The sequence below is a fragment of the Lepidochelys kempii genome, chromosome 2 (genome assembly GCF_965140285.1).
Source record: "Lepidochelys kempii isolate rLepKem1 chromosome 2, rLepKem1.hap1, whole genome shotgun sequence".
NCBI classification, from domain to species: domain Eukaryota; kingdom Metazoa; phylum Chordata; order Testudines; family Cheloniidae; genus Lepidochelys; species Lepidochelys kempii.
Window position 1 is genome coordinate 35,108,129 of NC_136381.1, and position 14,198 is coordinate 35,122,326.

At 42.4% G+C, this 14,198-nt stretch overlaps 1 protein-coding gene across 5 annotated transcripts in view; it reads right to left on the reverse strand.

Moving 5' to 3' along the window:
• ZFPM2 (zinc finger protein, FOG family member 2) overlaps positions 1-14,198 on the reverse strand; it is a 445,067-nt gene that overhangs the window by 209,998 nt on the left and 220,871 nt on the right. The gene's annotated exons all lie outside the window — the stretch shown is intronic.

Sequence of the window (14,198 nt, forward strand, 5' to 3'; positions counted from 1 at the left end):
CAGCTGCTCCTGGTCAATTAAAACACCTGGGGCCAATTAAGAACTTTCCAGAAGGCAGGGAGAATGCTAGGTTGATTGGGACACCTGAAGCCAATCAGGGGCTGGCTGAAACTAGTTAAAAGCCTCCCCATTAGTCAGGTGGGTGTGCATGTCAGGAGCTGTAGGAGGAAGTTGCACTGTTGGAGAGACTGAGCAGTACACATCATATCAGGCACAAGGAAGGAGGCCCTGAGGTAAGGGTGAAGTGGAGCCTGAGAAAGTGGGGGCTGCTGTGGGGAACTAGTGCAGGGAATTGTACGTGTCATGTTTCTAAAAGGTCAGCTACCATAGCTGATACTATTAGGGTCCCTGGGCTGGAGCCCGGAGTAGAGGTTGGGCCCGGGCTCCCCACTACCACTTTGCCCCCTGATTAATCACTGAGACTGGGAGACAACAGAGACTGTGCAAGGAAGGATAACTTCTCCTCACCTCCCTCGCTGGCTTATGATGAAAATGGCTCAGCACACTGTGACCCTTGTCTCTAGAGAGAGAAGGGTTACGTGGAGGGTCACAGTGAGCCTCTGAGGCTAGCAAAATCCGCCAGGAAACGTGGGACCCATGGAGGCAAGGACAGAGCTTTGTCACAACTGGTGTCAGAAGTGGGACTTCGTTCACAGAGTGGCGGAAGAAAGAGGTTTAAAAAAAAAGTGCACTGGGGTTTTGATTTTGTTTTGGTTTGTTTGTTTGCTTCGTACCACAATGGAGGAGGTGGTAAGAGCTCTGGTACAAGCCACGGCAGCCCAACAGGAGGCCACCTGGGTTCAGGCAATGGCACAACAGGAGTCTATGCGGTTACAGCAGGAAACCAATCAATTACTGATGAGCCAGGTGACCCAAGATCGTGCCCTCTTGAGAGAGGTGGTGGACCAGCTGAAGATCCTCACCACCCAGGCCCGGGGGTCCGACGGGACGTGAATCCTGAGGGCCACTGGTTGTCTGCCAAAGATGATGTCAGGAGATGACGTAGAGGTATATCTCCTCTCATTCGAAAGGACTGCTCAGCATGAGGTATGGCCCCAGGAGCAATGGGCCAGCATTCTCGCCCCTCTTTTGTGTGGAGAGGCCCAGAAGGCCTACTTTGACTTGCCTGCCATGGATTCCACTGACTCTACCCGTCTGAAAGCAGAGATCCTAGCACAATCAGGGGTAATGGCAGCGGTAAGGGCCCAGAGGTTCCATGAGTGGAAATAGCAGGGGAACAAACCCCCGAGGTCCCAGCTATTCGACCTCATACACCTTGCATGGAAGTGGTTAGAGCCCAAGGTGTACAGGCCGGAGGAGATTTTGGAGACCCTGGTCATAGACCATTACATGCTGGGACTGCCGCCAGATCTCCGCAAATGGGTAGGCCAGAACGATCCATCCACATATGACGATATGATCATGCTGGTAGAAAGACAGATGACAGCCAGGGAACTGACCCGACTACCCAAGGAAGGCCCCTTTCGAAACAAGCACCCGACCGCAACCCTGGAAGGTTGGGGAGCCAAACCCCCGGGGAGTCCTAGGTGGAAGAAGGGGGGGCTGAAAACCAGCGGGGACCCCAGAAGGAAGGGATTGGTCATATCCCCAGGACTAAACCCCCCAACCTCCAGGATAAGGGAGTGATTAAAAGCAATTACAGATGTTATGCATGTGGGGAGTAAGGACACATAGCAGCACAGTGTCCCAGCACCAAGGAGCCTATGCAATATAACTTGGGGGACTGGGAGGTCCCATGCTCCCTTATCCACCTCGCGGGGGTGGCATTAGCCCCGCATAATTACACCAGGCCAGTGAGGATAAAAGGAGTAGAGACTACAGCGCTTGTGGACTCTGGGAGTGCTATCACCCTCATATCGGGTAAACTGGTAAAAAGTAGTCAGCTGCTACAAGCCAAACGCATAGCAGTGATGTGCATGCATGGGGGCGTGAGCCACTACTCCACCATCCCAGTGGAGATAGAGGTTCAGGGAAACCCCATTAAGGTGACCGTGGGCATAGTTCCTAAACTTCCATATCCTGTAGTCATTGGGAGGAACTAGGGTTTGATAATTTACTCCCCCCAGAGAGGCTGGAGGGAGGTGGGGACCCTGAGGACAGCGACTCATCACCGGGGGAATGTCAACCCCTGATGTTCGCTGAGATTTTTCAGGATCTGTTCTCAGCCCCCTGAAAGACCCAGAAAACAAACAAAAAAAAAGAGAGAGGAAGGCCGCGAAGGCCTTGGGAACCTGGATCCTGACCTAGGGCCAGAAGACCTCCCTAGTAGGCAGATGGACACAAGCAGCCAACAGAGAAACTTCCACCACTGAAGGTGAGCCAGAGGCTGCCCCCAGCCATGACGGCGGCGAGCCGTTGGAAGAAGCAGAAGCAGGCCTCTGGGAGCTTGGGCAAGTTAGTCCTGGGAGAGAGACTTTTGGGCGGGACCAGGCAGAGGACCCCAGATATGATAATGCCAGGAAAGAGGTGGCCGAGATCAATGGGATACCCGTGGATGGGAAGGTCCGGAGTGCCGGACCTTACTTTATAGTGAAGAAAGATCTCCTGTACCGTGTGGTGCAAATGCAGGAGAAAGAGATACAACAACTTCTGGTGCCACGAAAACGTCAAAAAGCCATGTTGAGTCTCGCCCACAGTCACCTGTTTGGAGGACACCTAGGGGTAGAGAAAACCCAGGCCCGGATCCTGCGGAGGTTCTTCTGTCCAGGAGTACATGAAGATGTCTGGCGATACTGCACCTCTTGTCCGGAGTGTCAGTTACATAGCCCTTACCCACACTTGTGGGCTCTTTTGATACCTCTTCCAATAACAGAAGCTCCTTTTGAACGGATAGCCATGGATCTGGTAGGGCCCCTAGAGAAGATAGCTCGGGGCCACCGACATGTGCTTGTTGTACTGGACTGTGCAACCCAGTACCCGGAAGCTGTTCCCCTACACAACACAGCTTCCAAGACAATAGTTAAGGAGCTAGTACAGATCTTTGCCCAGGTTGGGCTACCCAAGGAGATATTGACTGATCAAGGGACACCTTTCATGTCCAAGTTGATGAAAGATCTCTGTTCATTGCTCCATGTACAAGCCCTACGGACCTCTGTATACCACCCGCAAACAGATGGCCTTGTGGAAAGGTTCAATAGGACCCTCAAGGCCATGATCAGGAAAGTGGTGAGCCAGGATGGGAAAGATTGAGATACCCTATTGCCTTACCTCATGTTCGCCATCTGGGAGGTTCCGCAAGCCTCCACGGGTTTCTCTCCATTCAAACTACTATATTATGGGCACCACCCTCAAGGTATATTGGATATAGCCAGAGAAGCCTGGGAAGAGGAGCCAAATCCCGGAAGGAACATAGTTGAGCATGTACTGCAGATGAGAGATCGGCTAGCCTGAGTTACGCCCATTGTACGGGAACACTTGGAGAAAGCACAGGAGACCCAACGAAGCCATTATAACCACCAAGCGAAGCTTCGACAGTTCCAACCAGGGGATCGGGTGATGGTACTGGTGCCCACAGCAGAAAGTAAACTATTGGCCCAGTGGCAGGGACCCTGCAAAGTAATCAAAGCCATGGGAGAGGTGAACTATAAGGTGCGGCAGCTAGGCCGCCAGAAATCAGAGCAAATTTACCACATCAATCTTCTAATCTAATTTACCACATCTAATCTTCCTGGCATGCTTGAGAGGCATGCTTAGTCATGCAGGAGACCCTTCCCCAGGAGGATAACTTACACGAGCAAGTGAGGATATCATCCGACTTGACGCTGATCCAAAAGATCAAGGCAGCTGACATGATTAATCGCAACCAAGATGTGTTCTCTACAAAACCAGGGCGGATGACTGAAACCTATCATCATATCTGCACAATCCCTGGAGCCAAGGTAACATTGAGACCCTACCGAATCCCAGCAGCCAAAAGAGAAGAAATCAAGGCCCAAGTAAAGAAAATGTTACAATTAGGGGTTACTGAAGAATCTTAGAGTCAGTGGTCCAGTCCAATTGTTCTAGTGCCTAAACCTGATGGTACCATGAGATTCTGTAATGACTTTTGCCGACTGAATGAAACATCCCAGTTTATATAAATATCCCAGATGCATACCCCATACCGTGCATCGACGAACTGGTTGACCGATTGGGTAGTGCCCGATTTTTGACTACACTGGATCTGATTCCTCTGACCAAAGAAGCTAAAGAAAAGACAGCATTCTCCACCCTTTTGGACTACATGGGGCCCCAGCCACATTCCAGTGCCTCATGGATAAGCTGCTGCGCCCCCATACTAGTTATGCAGCTGCATACCTAGATGATGTCATCATCTATACTCCAGACTGGGGAACACACCTGGAGAAAGTTGAGGCAGTACTGCACACCTTAAGGCAGGCTGGCCTCACTGCTAATCCCGCTAAATGCACCATAGGGCTAGCAGAGGCTAGGTACCTGGGATACATTGTGGGAAGGGGCATAGTGAAGCCCCAAACAAATAAGCTAGAAGCAATTCAAAACTGGCCATGGCTGACCCAAAAGAAGCAGGTCCGTGCGTTCCTTGGCATGGTAGGCTACTACCGACGTTTTATTCCCCACTTTGCCACTAGGGCAAGTCCCCTAACAGACCTAGTGAAGGCCCGAGGTCCAGACATGGTAAAATGAACCGACACAGCAGAGGGGGCATTCACAGACCTTCGGGCGGCCCTCTGTAATGACCCCGTACTCATAGCCCTGGACTTTAACAGGGAATTTATTTTAGAAACAGATGCTTCCAAGGTGGGGTTGGGGGCAGTTCTGTCACAATGGTGGGAGAAGAGGAACACCCGATCCTCTACCTAAGCAGAAAGCTTCTCCCAAGAGAACAGAAATATGCAGTAGTCGAGAGAGAATGCCTTGCTGTCAAATGGGCTATGGAGACACTGCGTTATTACCTCTTAGGCCGGCGATTTACTCTTTTGACGGACCATACACCCCTCCAGTGGATGCAGCAGAATAAGGAAAAGAATGCAAGGGTCACCAGGTGGTTCTTATCCCTCCAACCATTCCAGTTCTGCATACGGCACAGGGCTGGATGCCACCATGGCAATGCTGATGATCTGTCACGAGCATACTGCCTAGCTTCCCAAGTTGCCCAACTCTATGGTGTTGAGCGGGGGGTGGGGTGGGTGTTATGTGACGGGGCAAGTCCGGATGGCTATAGAAAAGTAGTGGGAGATAGATATATTAGCTCCAGGCTAAACAAATCCCTGGTACCAGGATAAGTGAAATGGAAACTGCTCCAGGTCAATTAAGACACCTGAGGCCAATTAAGAACTTTCCAGAAGGCAGGGAGAATGTTAGGTTGATTGGGACACCTGAAGCCAATCAGAGGCTGGCTGAAACTAGTTAAAAGCCTCCCAGTTAGTCAGGTGGGTGTGCATGTCAGGAGCTGTGGGAGGAAGTTGCGCTGTTGGAGAGACTGAGTAGAGCAAGGAAGAAGGCCCTGAGGTAAGGGTGAAGTGGAGCTTGAGGAAGTGAGGGCTGCTGTGGAGGAAGCAGCCCAGGGAATTGTACGTGTCATGTTTCTAAAAGGTCAGCTACCATAGCTGATACTAATAGGGTCCCTGGGCTGGAGTCCGGAGTAGAGGGTGGGCCCGGGCTCCCCCTCCCTTTGCCCCTTGAGACAAGGACAGAGCTTTGTCATTATATATATATATATATATATATATATATATATATATATATATATATATATATATATATATATAAATATATAAAAGTGATAAAATGCCAAACAGGTGATGCGATAATGCTATAATAACCTGTTACAAAGAATGTTATAAATTAGAGCACATTTTATTAGAATAAAAATGATCTACATTAAATATATGATGATGTCTGATATTAGAAGGTGATTCTAAATACAACTACTAGCATTTAGAAGGTAATCTGGCTAATTCCCCTCACTAAGTGCACACAGGTGAAGGTATATTATTGTTTTTGAGTGAGGCTACATTATTTCTTATGCTGTATAATAGAACAGATCACGTTGCTTATATATAAAATACACCACTGTAATTCTCTAACACATTTCTGAATAATTTGATATGTAAAGGTTCTTATAACATCACCCAATAAATATTTTGAAATAACTAACACTGCTGTGGTCTGTGGAACATGTAATAACATATATTAAGAAAAAAAACATCTAGTTAGAGTTTATTGATTATTACTAAGGTATTTAAGATGGTATCTTAATGCAAAACATTATCAACTCTGATGGGGTTATATACATATTTTACAATGAGTGAGAACACAAGGAACTGGCACCAGAACACATACCAAATATTTGTTCATGGTTAAAGTGAGTTTTACAAGAACCAAAGCAAACAATCATCACTTGGTGCACCAGCTCCTTCGTCTCAGCAATTGCACTGGAGTAGGTGGACTAGGGTTCTGCTGGAAAAGGGCAACCAAGATAGCAGGCTACCTTGCCTCTTGTGTTTTGTACAGCAGAGACATGATAGGTGAAGATGATTTTCTTTTCAACTCACCTGACTTTGAGGCATCTTCACAGGATTGCATTGATAGACATGTTCACTATGTTTGATAAATGAGGCACAGGATATTGGTACCAGGTAGCACCATTACAGTTGAAGGGGACAAACTGTGCAGTGAGCCACACCCTGCCTGCTCTTTGAAGTCAATGGAGTGGCTTGAACACGACTGAAAGCAAAAATTAGTAAAAATGTTTGTATTTCCAATAAAACCTTGATTTTTTGGAATTGGGATATGGGGATAATTTAATATTAAAGCATATTTGTCTAAAATTTACCATACCCACTATATCTTACTTAGTACAAGTGTCAAGCTATATATAGGCAGATTCTGAAATACCTAAACCATTTGTTTCCATCATTCTTAAAACACTGCAGGTTATCTCACTTAACAAGTACTCAGAAAACAAGATATTTGGAATCTAAAGCATGGGTGAATTCCTAGCCCCATTTAAGTCAATGAAACTTTTGTCATTGACTTCACTGGGGCCATAATTTAATTCTCTCAACTGCATGACTGCCAAACAAATGAATGGAACTAATCATTTCAAACTATATTACTCATGCAATGATAACTGCCACCATAAAAACTGACACCTTGATTTTCTCTCTCAGCAATGAGGTCAAGTATCAATGGTAATGGAGACTGAATCTTCTTTTCGCCCTAAGGCCCTATCTACTCTAGGCTTTATTCTAGCATGTTACTGTGTAGATCTGCTGTGTACAGGTAGAGACAACATGGTGGATAAATTACCAGAGGCTACTGGAGCTCCGTTTACAACAGCACTGCCATCAGTGCACCTCCACTGGCAATAAATGTGGGGTGGGGAATTTTGTTGTGTAGGCACAACCTTAGATGTGATTTTTCTACACCAGGCTTAGAACATGCAGAAGTGGAGAAATCTACAGTGCTCCCTGAGATTTACCTCTTTTATGCACAAAGGGACAGCTTCAGTTTCTAATGTTTTCAATTCAGAACCTTCCATGAGCACCAAAGTCATGGTTTAACAATATAAGACAGAAATAGCATGTGTGTGACTGTGATTTGGATAATCTTATGGTCTATTATAACAGATAGAAAAATATTAATTAAAGAAGGTACCAGTCACCAGAGCTCTAGGCCAGGTTGCAATTAAGTGTCTATGACACTGTTCTCACACACTTAAAACTTTCTGAAACATTCACCTATTTGGCTGGAATTTTCCATGCACGGTCACTGTGTAAAGATGAAACTATTCAAAAAGTGTGGGCAAAATTATTTCAGTCATTTTGAATTGTGAGAAAATCTTTAGAAAGTGAATTTTCTCATTGTAAATTCCCCCCTCCCCCATGTTTAGTTTTTTTGATGGGAAGGGAAAAAGTAGATCTCAAAAACTGCTGAATCTTTAAACCTGATATTTTATATTTACACAGTCCATAATGAGCAGTATATTTTGTGAATCATTGAAAGAAGGAGTTTTAGAACATAAGAAACTTATAAACATTTAAAATATGCTCAGTAGAGAAAAGCATTACTATTTAAGCAGTCACCTTAAATATGTACATTGTATACATGCATCTGTAGGTATTTAGTTGTATAGTGACATGACTAGCCACAGGAAAAGTGATATGTAAATGTGATTCTCTATCACTTGAAGTCTTTAAATCAAGACTGGATATCTTTCTAAAAGACATGCTAAAGCTCAAACTGAAGTTATCCAGTTGATGCAGAAATTATTGTGTTATGCAGGAAGTCAGACTACATGATCATAAAGGTCCCATCTGGGATTAAAATCTATGAATATAGGAAAATAGTGTTACCGTAAAACTCCCAAATGGAGTTTTTTAACATTTGTAAACACAGTCTTTTAATACACAGGTGTCAAATAATGATCAAAGGGTACATTTCCCAGGTCATCAGGAGGCCTCAATCAAAAGAAAGAAGGTTAAAAAATAGACAAGAAAGTTCCATACAAAAAGCTACTAATAACAACACAATGTTAAGGTTGAGAAAAGAAGCATTCAGATACAAGGAAATGGAGAATAAATATTGGAACCTCAATCTTAACTCTATTCCAGTGTACATTTGCCTTAAAATATGGATTTAAAAAAAAACTTTACATATAGTAAGTGCCAATCAAGTACTTGTTTTCTCAACATTACGGTTGAATTAGCACTAATTTTTCATGCAGAATGTACACATAGTAGAAACACTAACACAATTTGTTGTGGAAGTTGCCTCATCACCCTTTGGTTTTCTGCATCACACAGTAACAGGTGAGAAGGTCCTTAAGGTCAAAACCAACTTTATACTTTTGTTCACTTGGCTGAGCATTTATTCCAGTCTTTACTGTGTACTCTTACAATATCAGTGTCATATTGAAATTAAATCTGCACTTCAAATATTAATTCAGAAATGAAAACATATAAAGAATTTTTTTATGAACAAAGATGTAAATGTCCAAACTACAAAGGAAATAACCAAAATCTTTGAAATGGTCTTGAGACAGTGTATCCATTCTCCCTTGACACAAGTTTCACATTACATCTTAATAGACCACATTATGAAAGATAATAAATTAATAAAGGCTATTGTGCACTGTGAATTTTCACACTGGATGAACACATTTGGTGTTTTTATAACTGTTAGTGTAAAATAACTCTCCCTTACACTTGCACGGTGTGGAAGTCTAAAGTGATTACCCTTCATTGTAATATAAGATTTTGTGCAGGAATGCCTCTTGGTTTGCGTGTTCTAGTACTTGGGGGAATGGTGAAATGTTTTGAAATGACACTTGCAAACATAATGGACCTATTCTGATCTCAAACACTGGGGTAAGTCACGAATAAATCCACAGATGACAACTGAGTTACAATGGTGTAAAACTGGCCTAATCAAGATTAGAATCAGGGCTGTTATTAACTATAGCACTTTTCTATGTAGTAATATACAAAAGTGACTGTATGTTAACAGGAGGGCTAAATCCTTAAAAGTATGTATCCGGGGGCAAAATCTAGCCCATAGCATTCAAGTTAAATTGATAAACACATTACAGTTTAAACAAGAAGTCATAGAGAGCCTATGTAGCTTTTTCAGTGGTCTTAGCCTCCAGTCAATGTGGCAAGTAAACTCTAATATTGTAACTCTAAAGATTAAAAGTGGCTGGGTACTATAGATAGGAGGATTTTAACCTGAAGTGACCAGCCACAGATTAGTGAGTGAATAACTTAACTGCATTTTGAACCTTGGCTGCTCAGACAGTCACGGCACTTCCTAATCAAACTCTTGGATTAGGAAATCTTCTAGAAGAAGTATAGCTTTGGCAGTGAACCTTCAGGATCCCATTAAAGAGTCTCTGCTATATTCCATCGCTAGTCTGGTCCAAAACTACACACTTTACTCTGCTGGATTCTCTCCACAGCCATTTTGAATCCTCTTTTCCTTATCAGGTTGATACAGACCTGCATCATCCTCTCCTCCTTCTGACAGGGACGACAACAATGGGGGGAGGTATGATACAACTGCTCATTGTTTTGCTTCACAAAACCCTGCCACAGGGCACAGATTAACACCAAAAAATAGATGGCTGCAGCCGAAGAAAAACATTTTTCAGAATGCCTCCACTTGATTAATGAAGTAATGGCACAAACCACTGTTTGACTTTCATCATGAGCTATACATTCTTTGCCACTTCTCCTCTAGAAATATCAGCTGTAACTGGGAATTTTCTGCAATGTTCTTTTCTTCTGAAGGGGTCTTATTCCCTCAAAGTTTTTAAAGAAGACCACAGGGATTAAAATGGCTGAGTTTACAATAAAATTATTTTGGTATAGGAGGGGAAAAGACAACCTTTTCTTAAACAAATTTTTAGTGCCTGATCATAGGACTACTTGTGTGAACAGGAACTACCCTCATGGCTGCAGGATCTGAACACAGGATTTTTCCACATTAGCAAATGTTATCTCATCTTTCTTTTCAAATTACATTTGATATATACAAAGACCCAGATTGCAGTGTCAAGAGATAGGCAGGTATCACTACATATCTTGAAAAATCCACCTGTGTATTTGGCACTACTGAGTTTTAGGAGCTATATGTCAATGCACACATTTAAGAGCCTCCAGGCAAGACTGGTGATTAGAATCATACCACCTTCATTCTATAGCAGAGCTCATTGTTTGCTTTATTTTTGTTAAAAAAAAAAACACAGAAATGATTTGATGATAACTTATTTCCTGCAAGCCAGCAGAAGGACACCACCTTTCGGTTCTAGTTTTCTAGTTGTTTGCAACCTGCTACAGCAGGGGCTGCACTTCTATCAGCTACTGTTCAACTTTGATCCACTGTCCTTGAATTGGAAGTGAAAGGTGGGGGGGAGGGGAGGATAAAACCGGTGTGCCCAATTCTCCCTACAGATACTAACTCCATACATGCATCCGAAGGCTAAAGAATATTGCCTAATAGAACTAAGTAAAAAGTGAGTCTTCTTCATTTATTGTGATAATGCAACACTGTAAATACTTCTTAGAGGTATTTTGATACTGTGAGGTATGTGAATGAGACTCTTGACTGACTCCTAGCTGATAAAAATTCAACACTTCTCTTCCTTGCTTAACCATCAGACTTTCCTTAGTTCATCTGGTAGAGCTACTACTTTATGATGTCCATGTCCTGGTATGGACCGTGCACAAGATAGTCAATTAGTGGATTCCATTAAGTCCCTTAGCAATGTCTAGGCACTGCTAACTGGAAGTCAACAACAGCTATTGCTGTTACTATAGTAGCAAATGCCACTTCAATCAGTTGTTCAAGATACCCAACCTTCCACTATTCTGAGATGTATATTGTTAATGTACTTCAAGATAGAACTTGAAAGATCTGAAAAGTATTTGACATCTGGCACAGTGACTCAATTAATTACTCTGTTGAATTAATTACTGTGCTGAATCTCTTGAACCAACAACTGCGAGTTTAAACTCAGCATCAGAGTACTGCCTGGAATATGAACCAGTTTAAAAGAGTATTATTTCATCTTCAGATTTTATTCAAGGCTGACTAAAAGGAGTGTAAGTAGGTAGTATCTTTTGTAATAAGGTAAATAAATCCTCTTTGGGAGATACCATCACACTGCTACCACTCCAAGAATCATTAAGGACAGATAATGAATGACAAGGACTCATGCTCACCCATACATTTCAAGAGTCAGCCATGAGCAGATGTGTTGGATCAAGTATGAAAATCCAACTGCAAATACTGTGAAATGGTAGCCAAGAGTTCACAGAATCTTCCTTTTGTTCCTTTACCAGAGATTTACTTTTAAAGTCTTTCAAAAGATTACTTGATTTATTTATAAGGTTCATCACACCAAAATGTTTGCAGTGGTGAAACCTGCTGTCAAGCACCCATGTGAAACCATGATTGAGTCCTGGGAGGTGTGGCTTTCCCTAGATGAGCTTTTAAAAATATGTATAAATAACAAATAAACAAATACAGCTCCCTTTAAAAACAAAAGAGAGCATGTGTTTTATAGAGAATAGGCATCAAACATGTCAAATAGACAGAAAGATTAAGAATAAAACAGAAAAGCTTCAGAAAAAATATAAAATAAAAACGATTACAAGCTGGCATCAGGATTGTCAGGCCTAAACAATAAATTAAAGATTTATCAAAACGTTGATGTTTTCCTACAGCATTCTAAAGTAACAAGCTAATGCTCAGAGGCAGAGGCCTCAGTAATGGGGAAAGATCACCATTATTTGGGAAAAGTTCTTAGGAAGAAAACAGAGCTGACCAGACCACTCCAATTCCATTTCACAGCAATTCTGGAGGTTTCAAAATCTGTTTTCATTCCAATGTGGAATAAAACCAAAATCTTTTGAATGTTTCCATGAAAGCAGACTCCAAGCTTTTTGATTCAGGAATAGAGGGGGCATGTGTGTTTCTCCCTCTCTAGCCTGGTGGTTAGGGCACTCACATGCTATGTGGAAAAGCCACATTCAAGACCTTACTCTGCATGATTCAGGACTGAGTTTTTCATCCCAGATCAATGCTGGTGCTAGCCCATTGGAGGCCCTAAGCAGGAGTATCCCCCCACCCAACACACACACACAATACTAAAACAGGCAAGTTCTTATAATAAAAAGTGAATGGGGCCCAAAGAAATTGCTTAGTCTGCTTTTGGAGGTTCTGTCCCAGATCACTCTGAATTAGGCAGCGCAAGGGACTAGAACCCATATCTCCCATCTCCAGCTCAGTGCCTTAACCATCAGACTATACAATGAGAGTCGGTATCATTCTCTCTCGCTGATTAAAGCTTTATTGGAACTGATAATTTCCTGAAAGATGTTTCTGTGTTGACAAAACAGCATATTTCAGCAACATTTTGTTTTGTCAAAACTGTTCTGATCAGCTGTAGCAGAGAACAGAAGAGCCCAAATACACCCGTGAGAGACCAAAAACTGGGTAGAAGTCCTGCTCTATTGGCTGTGATTGCACTCCAATTTGTCTAGAGAAACATAACAAAACAGTAGCAGTATCACTGTCACATTGCCAGTTTATTCTAATGATGCCTTTTAGAGCTCCTACATTTAAGGGTCAGTCACCATTTGCACTGTTTCTATTTTATAACCTGCAAATGTTTACTTAAGCTTTATATACATAAGGAAATTTTTGTTAAAATTTCCCACAGATACCATCATTGGTGGTAGCACTAGGTAAAGCAATAATGGAGAGATAGTGCTAGTTACTATGTTATGTAGGCTTGCTCTAAGCAGGTCAGACAACACTGTAACTAAAATACCTGTACCTACCAGGAATACGGTTTACACTAGTGCTCACATACCCATCCCTGCCACCACTGATGGAGCTGAAATGGAAGTAGTAATGGTGGGAAATTTTAGGAGAACATTCCAAGTAGAAATACAGACACAGTGCACAAGATTTTGGTGAAAGGATCAGCTCTGAGATATCCTGGTGCTAAGTGCTTTATAACATAGAGATTAGAGAGACATGAAAGAGCAAACACTTATGGACCAGATTTTCAGAAGAAACCAGAGCCCAATTTGTCACAATGGGAACTGTTGGGTGCTGAAAATCTTCCCCCTTTTTAGGTTCCCAAAATGGGACCTGAGCTCTTTTGAAAATTTAGTCCCATTTATGGATGCTGAGAACTTGGAAAAACTAGCTCTATTGTGTCTAGACTATTAATCCATAATATGGATTAGTGCTTTTAGATTTAAAAAAACCCTCTATATTAAAAGGGTTAAGAAACATTAAGGTTTAAAAATGGGTACTGCAAATATAGAGTAACTACAGTATTTCTTCATTACAATTTTTAATAGGCATACTTGCATGACAATTATGCAGCAAATGTATTTTAAATATGGAAATGCATTTCTATGATATACTGTAATGAAAAAGTTTCACAATTTTTTATGTCAATAATGTGTGCATGAAACCTCTGTAATAGCAGGCACTGATCTGCTAAACAGTAACTGCTCCAAAGCTCTATCCTTTCAAAGAAATGCAGATTTTAAGTGTCTAAAACAAAAAAATTAAGAGATAGAAATTACACTATTTTTAACATACTAAATTATGGCTCAGCAGTGCAGTACTTATATGGACCTCTGAGTTCAGCGAAATCAGGGCTAATTTGGACTATACCTCACATAATTCTAGGC